The sequence below is a fragment of the Salvelinus fontinalis genome, chromosome 42 (assembly GCF_029448725.1).
Source record: "Salvelinus fontinalis isolate EN_2023a chromosome 42, ASM2944872v1, whole genome shotgun sequence".
Lineage (NCBI taxonomy): Eukaryota > Metazoa > Chordata > Actinopteri > Salmoniformes > Salmonidae > Salvelinus > Salvelinus fontinalis.
The window spans coordinates 18,964,936-18,975,321 of record NC_074706.1 but is presented as its reverse complement, the minus strand read 5'-3'; the positions used below and the strand labels follow the sequence as shown (position 1 = coordinate 18,975,321).

Below are 10,386 nucleotides of genomic sequence, written 5' to 3'. Positions count from 1 at the left end.
CTTCCTCACTAACAATAACCCACTTCCCAATTCAGAATGACCCAACCTCAGCCTTGTCACTAAAACCGTATCCCTCATTTCACTCCCCACATACCTTCCTCACAGAATTCTGGATAGAGAAAAACTGCCCTCCTCTTCTCTCCCACTCACGTTGCCACTCCTGGGTCAACCCCTCTGCTATGATGCTCCAACATTCCATCCCTCCTGATGGGACCACCACATTTACCTCCCTCTTCAGAGCTACCTTATCTGCTGCTTCTTTTCCCCAACATGAGCTGGTACCACAGTTCCCTTAATATCTTGGGTGGCACTGAGCAAATTTCAGTTTGTGGGGATGTAAACTAGAATGTTGTGAGAATTCTGTGGAGCTTCCTGCGTGCATTTACAGTGCTGTACAAACTTCAAGTTGAAGTTTTAGACTATCCAATAGGCTATTCTGGCTATTTGAACATAATGTGGTCCTATCAGTGGCCTACCAACGAAACCAGTGATGCAATAACATTTTCACATGGAAATAGCTTTTGATTTCTATGATATTTGAATTTATTATGGATCCAGCAAAATTAAGGCAGTTGTACAATTTAAAAAACATTACAATACATTCATAACAGATTTCACAACGCACTAAGTGTGTGCCCTCAGGCCCCTACTCCACTACCACATATCTACAACACAAAATCCATGTGTACGTGTGTGTATAGTGCGTACAGTGCATTTGGAAAATATTCAGACCCCTCGACTTTTTCAAAATGTTGTTACATTACAGCCTTATTCTAAAATGTATTAAATTGTTTCCCCCCCTCATGAATCTACACACAATACCCCATAATGAAAGCAAAAACAGGTTTTTAGAAAATGTTGCTTTTACTCAGTCCTTTGTTGAAGCACCTTTGGCAGCGATTACAGCCTTGAGTCTTCTTGGGTATGATGCTATAAGCTTGGCACACCTGTATTTGGGGAGTTTCTCCCCTTCTTCTCTGCAGATCCTCTCAAGCTCTGTCAGATTGGATGGGGAGCGTCGCTGCACCGCTATTTTCAGATCTCTCCAGAGATGTTCAAGTCCGGGCTCTGGCTGGGCCACTCAAGGACATTCAGAGACTTGTCCCGAAGCCATTCTTGCGTTGTCTTGGCTGTGTGCTTAGGGTTGTTGTCCTGTTGGAAGGTGAACCTTCGCCCCAGCCTGAGCACTCTGGAGCAGGTTTTCATCAAGGATCTCTCTGTACTTCGCTCCATTCATCTTTCCCTCGATCCTGTCTAGTCTCCCAGTCCGTGCCCCTGAAAAACATCCCCACTGCATGTCGCTGCCACGACCATGCTTCACCGTAGGGATGGTGCCAGATTTCCTCCAGACGTGACGCTTGGCATTCAGGCCAAAGAGTTGAATCTTGGTTTAATCAGACTAGAGAATCTTGTTTCTCATGGTCTGATAGTCTTTAGGTGCCTTTTGGCAAACTCCAAGAGGGCTGTCTAGGGCCTTTTACTGAGGAGTGGCTTCCGATTGGCCACTGATTGGTGGAGTGCTGCAGAGATTGTTGTCCTTCTGGAAGGTTCTCCCATCTCCACAAATGAACTGTGGAGCTCTGTCAGAGTGACCATCGGATTCTTGGTCACCTCCCTGACCAAGGCCCTTCTCCCCCGATTGCTCAGTTCAACCGGGCGGCAAGCTCTAGGAAGGTTCTAAACTTCCATTTAAGAATGATGGAGGCCACCCTATTCTTGGGGACTTTCAATGCTGCAGAAATGTTTTGGTACCCTTCCCCAGATCTGTGCCTCGACAAAATCCTGTCTCGGAGCTCTACAGACAATTCCTTGGACCTCATGGCTTGGTTTTTGCTGTGACATGCACTGTCAACTGTGGGACCTTATATAGGCAGGTGTGTGCCTTTCCAAGTCATGTCCAATCAATAGATTCTATATATATATATTTTTTTATCCCCTTTTCTCCCCAATTTTCGTGGTATCCAATCGCTAGTAATTACTATCTTATCTCATCGCTACAACTCCCGTACGGGCTCGGGAGAGACGAAGGTCGAAAGCCATGCGTCCTCCGAGGCACAACCCAACCAAGCCGCACTGCTTCTTTAACACAGCGCGCCTCCAACCCGGAAGCCAGCCGCACCAATGTGTCGGAGGAAACACCGTGCACCTGGCCCCCTTGGTTAGCGCGCACTGCGCCCAGCCCGCCACAGGAGTCGCTGGAGCGCGATGAGACAAGGAAATCCCTACCGGCCAAACCCACCCTAACCCGGACGACGCTAGCCCAATTGTGCGTCGCCCCACGGACCTCCCGGTCGCGGCCGGCTGCGACAGAGCCTGGGGGCGAACCCAGAGACTCTGGTGGCGCAGTTAGCACTGCGATGCAGTGCCCTAGACCACTGCGCCACCCGGGAGGCCTATATATATATTTTTGAACCTTTATTGAACTAGGCAAGTCAGTTAAGAACAAATTCTTATTTACAATGACGGCCAAACCCGGACTACGCTGGGCCAATTGTGCGCCGCCCTATGGGACTCCCAACCACGGTCGGTTGTGATGCAGCCTGGATTCAAACCAGGGTGTCTAGTGACGCCTCAAGCACTGAGATGCAGTGCCTTAGACCGCTGCGCCACCGGTACACTCCAATCAAGTTGTAAAAACATCTCAAGGATGATTAATGGAAACAGGATGCACCAGAGCTCAATTTCGAATTCCATAGCAAAGGGTCTGAATACTTATGTAAATTAGATTTTTTTCTATGGGGTATTGTGTGTAGGTTGTAGGTCTGTAGGTTGATGAGAAATATAATTTAATCCATTTTAGAATAAGGCTAACGTAACAAAATTAGGAAAAAGTCAAGGGGTCTGAATCATTTCCCGGATGCGCTGTGTTATTGTGTGTGTATGTGTCTGTTTGTGTAGCTTCACAGTCCCCGCTGTTCCATAAGATGCATTTTAATCAGTTTTTTGAAAAAATCTAACTTTACTGCTTGCGTCAGTTACTTGATGTGGAATAGAGTTCCATGTAGTCATGGCTCTATGTAGTACTGTGCACCTCCCATAGTCTGTTCTGGACTTGGGGGCTGTTTAGAGATCTCTGGTGGCATGTCTTGTGGGGTATGCATGGATGTCTGAGCTGTGTGCCAGTAGTTCAAACAGACAGCTCGATGCATTCAACATGTCAATACCTCTCACAAATACAAGTAGTGATGAGGTCAATCTCTCCTACACTTTCAGCCAGGAGAGATTGACATGCATGTTATTCATGTTAGCTCTCTGTGTACATCCAAGGGCCAGCCGTGCTGCCCTGTTCTGAGCCAATATAACCTATATTATCCTATGTGGTGTTTTTCTATTAGACCTACAAGGACATTTTATTGATCTGATAGTATTTTTAATGTAGAGATTCCGGTAAACTCTGTTTCCTTTCATGTGTCCTACCAATAATTATTGGATTATTCACCATGGTAACCAGTTAGTATAAAAACAGAATTAGCAGTTATTTCTCGGTTTTCAGTCAGTAACTTTAGGGAGTGAACATTATTCAAAATCGGACCTCTGAAATGAAAATGTATGGCCTTCCCTTCAGCAAAATATATTTGACCTAAACCCTACCTGAACGCTTAAATTAAAAAAAGTGACTCTCGGCTATACCCCAAATAATAAGTGGATAGCAGATAAAAGCTACCATTTATCCTCACTTCTTGGACAGACCAGAGCCTTAGATATGCAGTTTTACAAACTGTTCTTCGTCCTGTAAGCATTACATGGCAACGCAGGAACTTTGATAGCGCAAAGGGCTGCGGGCCAGAAGGTTGTGGTTTCGCAGACCACCGTGGACAAGAGTAGAGGTGGGAAGATCTCCTTTTATAGTAAAAGCATTGCATGAATCTATCATCATATTTGCAGGTCAGAGAAATTGAAATGTCATGCAATTCTATGTCCTTTTACATATTGTAATAATGTTTTTATACCAAACAAATTAGCGAAATTACAGGCTAAGAATGGACAGAGATGTGTTCATCTTATAATATTTCTCCAATGCCAATTCAGTGTGTTTTGTTTGCAACAAAACTGTCCGTTTGCAAATAATTTAATTTGTGACATCATTAGGAATCTGAGCATGGTACTTTCAAAAGTTAGGCCTATACCTTTCCAGCCCAGAGTAGGTCTACCGACTAAGAAAATGTAAGCTTTAACTGCTGGCGACTCTTCTTCTGTGGCTTAACCCAACAAAAGGTCACAAGTGTTCCCCTAAAAGCTGTCTGGGTTTGAACAGCTTCTGTTGTACAGAAAAGGAATATTAATCAATTGATAGTGAAAGAATTAGATTACTTCCAAAGCATAGTAAATGTTTTCTCTCCTCGGCTATAGGTTGTAGCTCAGCCTCAATGTCAAAGAAACGAAACAATGATATCCCCATATATATCGGAGTCACGTCTTTCCCGGGTATTTCATAGTTTGTTTCTAGCTTAAAGCATCACGGACCCAAGCGCTGTTATAGATCACTTTATATAATCGGATCGGTTTCATTTTCTTCAAAATCTTAAGCTAAGGGGTAGGCCTGTGTTTTTCACAATTTTCTTTAATAAAAAGGTAGGCCTATGTTATACCCTCTCAATTCGAGTCTTGGTTTTAACTTAACAGCCCTTCACTGACACGGAGGTAGGCTATTTAAAGAGTGCATGGTGGGTGGAGGAATTGACAGAGAAATCTATTGATCAGTGTCTTCACCACCATAGTCCCTGTGCCCAAGGAAGCGAAGGTAACCTGCCTAAATGATTACCACCCGTAGCACTCACGTCGGTAGCCATGAAGTGCTTTGAAAGGCTGGTCATGGCTCACATCAACAGCATCCTCCCGGATACCCTAGACCCACTCCAATTCTCATATCGCCCCAACAGATCCACAGATGGCGCAATCTCAATTGCACTCCACACTGCCCTTTCCCACCTGGACAAAAGGAACACCCATGTGAAAATGATGTTCATTGACTACAGCTCAGCGTTCAACCCCATAGTGCCCACGAAGAACATCACTAAGCTAAGGACCCTGGGACTAAACACCTCCCTCTGCAACTGGATCCTGGACTTCCTGATGGGCCGCCCCCAGGTGGTAAGGGTAGGCAACAACACGTCTGTCACGCTGATCCTCAACACTATGGCCCCCCAGGGGTGTTTAGTCCCCTCCAGCCTATAGGGAGGAGGTCAAAGAACTGGCAGTGTGGTGCCAGGACAACAACCTCTCCCTCAATGTGAGCAAGGCAAAGGAGCTGATCATGGACTACAGGAAAAGGCGGGCCAAACAGGCTACATTTTAGTTAATTCATAATATTAACCTAAATGACAAAGCGAAAAGAAGAAAGCTTGTACAGAAAAACAAATATTCCAAAACATACATCCTGTTAGCAACATGGCACTTCAGTAATACTGCAAAAAAATTGGCAAAGAAATGCACTTTTTGTCCTGAATACAAAGCGTTTAGCTTGGGGCAAATCCAACAACACATCACTGAGTACCACTCTTCATATTTTCAAGCATGGTGGTGGCTGCTTGATGTTATGGGTATGCTTATCATCGGCAAGGACTAGGGAGTTTTTTTTGGGGGGGGGGGGATAAAGTAGTTGAATGGAAGTAATGAAATAGGCATTTGTGAACATCATATAGCCTACACCAGTGGTCACCAACCTATTCTGAGTCAAGATCACTTTGAGTCAAAATGCATGTCGAGATCTACCGCTCTGATTTTCTTAATAACATGACTTAAATGTAAGCATATGCAACATTAACCAATTAAAAACAGTACTGTAGCAATGAGGTTTGTGCAGTAAGCTATAGGCCCAATACATGATCACTGCATATTGACTTTGCTTGAATTTACCTACGAATGCATTGTTGTTCAGGACATTTTTTGTAATTATATTTCAAAATTTGAGGTAGGCTATATGATCACAGTGGTAATAGATCCATTGTTGTATTACTTGTGAGGGACAGCTGAGTGAGCATACATTTAAATAATTGGCTTTTTATTTTGTGCTGGGCTGATGGTGCCTGCATCTGATGGTCAGTCTCAGCGGAGGGAGAGAGCAGCACAGACTGAGGGTCCGTCTCTCAACATCCCTCCGCTCTCCCTTTCCTCCACTGACACTGACCAAAAAGGGACACCGTCTTCCAGCTGATGGCGAAACTCAAGTCGCACCGCATTATTTCTGCCTCTCGTGCACAAATTCATGTTATGAACAGAGAAAGTGAAATATTCCTTGATATTAAAAAAGACCCAAGCCGCTTATAATGACAACAACACAAGCCTGTAGATACACTTTCCTACTCATTCATTACTGCTGCACTGCTTGTTGTAGCGCTGAATGGAAATAGGAAGAACGCACATTTTATGGTTTATAAAAGTGTGAAATACAAAGTGTTGACAGTGCCGAGAAAGAACTTAAACATAAAAACAGCAGCTCTTTGCTGTATTCGTTAACAGTCTCTCTCTAGTCATGGTTTTGAAATCTCACAGTAACAATTTTGCAGTAGCTTTCATTTATGCCTGCTAGGTTACTGCAGATTCGGTCATCTGAGCAATATGATTGGCCAGCGGTAGCATAGTGCACTTGATTTCCTCTCCAGGCCCACCGGGAAGGCAGAGGTTGTACCTTCAGACACATGAAATGGCAACAGTTTGCCTACCTGGCGCGCAGGGCAGCTGAATTGGCTGCACCTACCACCGACAGCCCGAGACCAATTTAAATAAATAGGAACACAAGGCTTTATACAGAGATGTTTGGCGATCGACTAGAAATGCCTTGGAGATTGACAAGTCGATCGAACGATTGGTGACCACTGGCCTACACAGTACAAACACAATATGTAACAGACATTTTAGGTTTCATACAACGAGTGTAAAAAAACATGAACATTATGCTCTTTCCATGATAGACTGACCAGGTGAATCCAGCTGAAAACTATGATCCCTTATTGTTGTAACTTGTTAAATCCACTTCAATCAGTGTCGATGAAGGGGAGGAGACCGGTTAAAGGAATTTTAAGCCTCGAGGCAATTGAGACAGGGATTGTGTATGTGTGCCATTCAGAGGGTTAATGGGCAAGAGAAAAGATTTAAGCGCCTTTAAAACGGGGGATGGTAGTAGGGGCACTGGTTTGTGTCAAGAACTGCAACACTGCTGGGTTTTTCATGCTCAACATTTTCCCATGTGTATCAAGAATGGTCCACCACAAAGGAACTTGACACAAATGTGGGAGGCACTGGAGTCAACATGTCTGTGCTGAGGGCAAAAGGGGGTGATACGACTCAATATTAGGAAGGCGTTCTTAATGTTTCATACACTCAGTGTATATCACACAATGCCTGGATGCAATATTCAACACTGAAATCTGTTACACTCGTTATTCCAAATGAATCTGTGGATCTTTTCCGCTGACAACAAAATCAATTTATTTGTCTCTGTGCAGGTTTTCATCTAAACGTCAGAGGATATCGTGTGGAATGGTTACTTTCTATGTTATAGAGTGGAATGTTTTTTCTGCTGGTGTATACTGAGGTAGCTCCTCTCGGAGAACCTCTTCCCGCAGTGTGTACAGGCAAACGGTTTTTCTCCCGTGTGGACCTTCAGGTGCATCTTCAGGTTGCCAGCCAGGGCGAATCGCATGTGACACTGGGTACAGCTGAAGGGTTTCTCCCCTGTGTGGACCCTCTGATGCCTCTTCAGGTCACCAGCCTGGGAGAACCTCTTCTCACACTGGGGGCAGCTGAAGGGTTTCTCCCCTGTGTGGACCATCTGGTGTCTCTTCAGGTTGCCAGCCAGGGCAAAGTGCATGTGACACTGGGTACAACTGAAGGGTTTCACACCTGTGTGGACCCTCTGGTGGATCTCCACCTTCTGAGGGCAGCTGAAGCCTTTGTTACAAAACATGCAGAGGAACTGTTTCTCTTTACTATTGCCTGATGTTGCTCCCCCTCCCCGAGTCTCAGCTCCAGCCCTGTCGTTTGAGTTCAATACCTGATCGAAAAAGACGCGGCCATGCGAATCGGAAGGTGCCATTGATGTGGACACTGGGTCGCGATCTCTGAACGCATGTAAAGGGGAGTGAGTCGGGACATTTAGATTTGTCTTTAAGCTTCCCCTGTAATCTAAGAAATCTCTGCCATGTGAGTGTCCTTCTCCTAAGTGAGTCTTGCCTACATTCCATGCCAGAGGAGCGTCGCCCTCCACTTTCACAGTTACTTCATCTACCACTATAACCTCCCCTTTCTTATCTAGGCACCCTTCAGAGTATACACTACTACTGTAGGGGTTCCAGTCTGCTCTAGACAGATCAGTCTGTGTCTCCAAATCCAAGGGCATGTTGCCACGGTCCACCTCTGTAGAGTAAGAACAAGACGGATCATTGCCAGTCTCTAACGTGTCACCTGAGTCCCGATGGGAATGAACAGTCCTCGGTCTCGGATTACTGTAAAGTAAATACTCTGATCCGGGAGCAAGTGGACAGCCCAGTCTCCCCAGCCCCAGTCTCTCTGGGTCTGGCCTGTGGTCAGATCCTGTGTGTAAAAGCCTCTGTGTTACAACTAAAGTCTCTGTGTCCATCTCTGACTTGAGGGCGGCGTTCGGAGTTCCACTGACCTCCACCATGCTGCATCGCGTCCTGGGCTGGGGCGCGGCAGTGGATAGGTGATCCGTGGCTGCAGGGGGCACTAGTATAGCCGCTGCTCCAGTCTCGATGTCTCTGCTGTGTTGTGGGTCCTCCTCTCCTTCAGTCCTCTCCTGTTTGACCACAGATGATCCTCCAGGACCTGCAGCCTCTGCAGACTGACAAGAAGAGAGAGGGTTATTACTGGTATATGAGTTGAATTGGATAACAATGTCGTAGTGAAGCCTCACAAGCTCCACTATGGAAGATAAATGAGGATGTACATGTAAGCAAGTCAATACCTGAGAGGAGTCTTCCTGAAATAAATGGTCACATTTTATATACAAAGTCCAAAATCTTTTTTCATGCAACCATATTCCACTAACCTCTATCACGATAACGTGCTGGGTTGAGGTTCCACTCCCCTCACCAACAGTGATTGGTTGGTCATCTCTCCATGTATTGCGTCCCGCTGGCTTCACAAAGCTCCTGTGGCCTCCAGTGAGATGTCCTTCACCTGAGAGAGTGATTGGGGAAGAGGTGGTTAGGTACTGTCAATGTTCAACACTATATTGTACACTATTGATACTGTCTACAATTGGCAAGGATGTAAGGTAATACTTCTCATAACTTAATGATATACAATGTATTGATCGATGTATTGTGTTCCATGCATCATATTGTTTTCATTGAGTAAATAATAGGAAATGCAGTAAATCAAGAATCTTGTTAGAATATGATAGTGTCTTTTCACATACATACAGTATTATGTAATAATTCCTCTGATTAGCTATCTAAAAACTGACCAAGACCCAATTCTGGGTACCAAATCTACACATGTGCAGAGGGGAACGGGGCGACAGGCACTGCGCTATAAATGACAGGCAGCCTTGGCCTTCTGTAAAATGTACCTCTCGCCATTCCTCTGTATCGGTCGAGGATCTTGACACTACTGGGACGACTGGCAAGGACGCGCTCTCGCAAGGTCCTCTCTGCGCGCTCCCGTGCCACCTTAACTTCCAGTAGTTTCCTCCGTAATGCCCTGTTTTCTTTCTGGCTTTGAGTTATTTCCAAACGAAACACTGCATAGTCGTCGTCTACGAGTTTACAGATCTCTGCCACGGCTGCATTCGCTAGCACCTCCATAATGGAGACTATTTGAGTGTGAAAAACCATACAGTTAGAGTTAGCCATTGTTAGCAGCTCGACAACTAGCGTTACCTAGATAACATCTATCAATCAAGTCCTGTCTCCAACGCGAATTAAACACTACATGCGGTAAGTATTTGATACTTTGCAGTTAAATTAGGCACATTTTGAATTCCAGGGTGTTAATAAACGTTTAAATAACAACAATAAAAAGGCTAACGTGTTAATTATTCTTGGTCACTGTTCGTGTCCGTTAACTTCTTCGTGTGAGTTTCCCACATACTAGACGCAGTGTTGCGGTATTGCTGCCGTTCACAGGTCGGGGTGTGAATTGCACATTTCTCGAATCCCGAAATTGAGATCTGAACCGACTTAGATCTGTGAAATTCCCATCCGACACCTACAGGACCCCGTAATTGTTTTGAAAATCAATTCCGTTTTGAATCCGAGGTGGGTCGACCCAAAATATTTCAGAGATGAGGGTGAATCGGATCCAAATTGGGTCTGGTCTGTATCAGACCCAAATAGATCCAAAATATATATATATATTTAAAATCTGCTTTATTGCTGAGCAAGCCAGCATAATTGTTTTGACTTGTCTGGCAGGCAGTTAGCC

The 10,386-nt window shown here is 44.9% G+C and overlaps 1 pseudogene; it reads right to left on the bottom strand.

The window, feature by feature from the left end:
• LOC129841411 (uncharacterized) overlaps nucleotides 1-10,035 on the bottom strand; it is a 38,573-nt pseudogene extending 28,538 nt beyond the window's left edge.
• Between the last annotated feature and the right edge of the window lie 351 nt (nucleotides 10,036-10,386).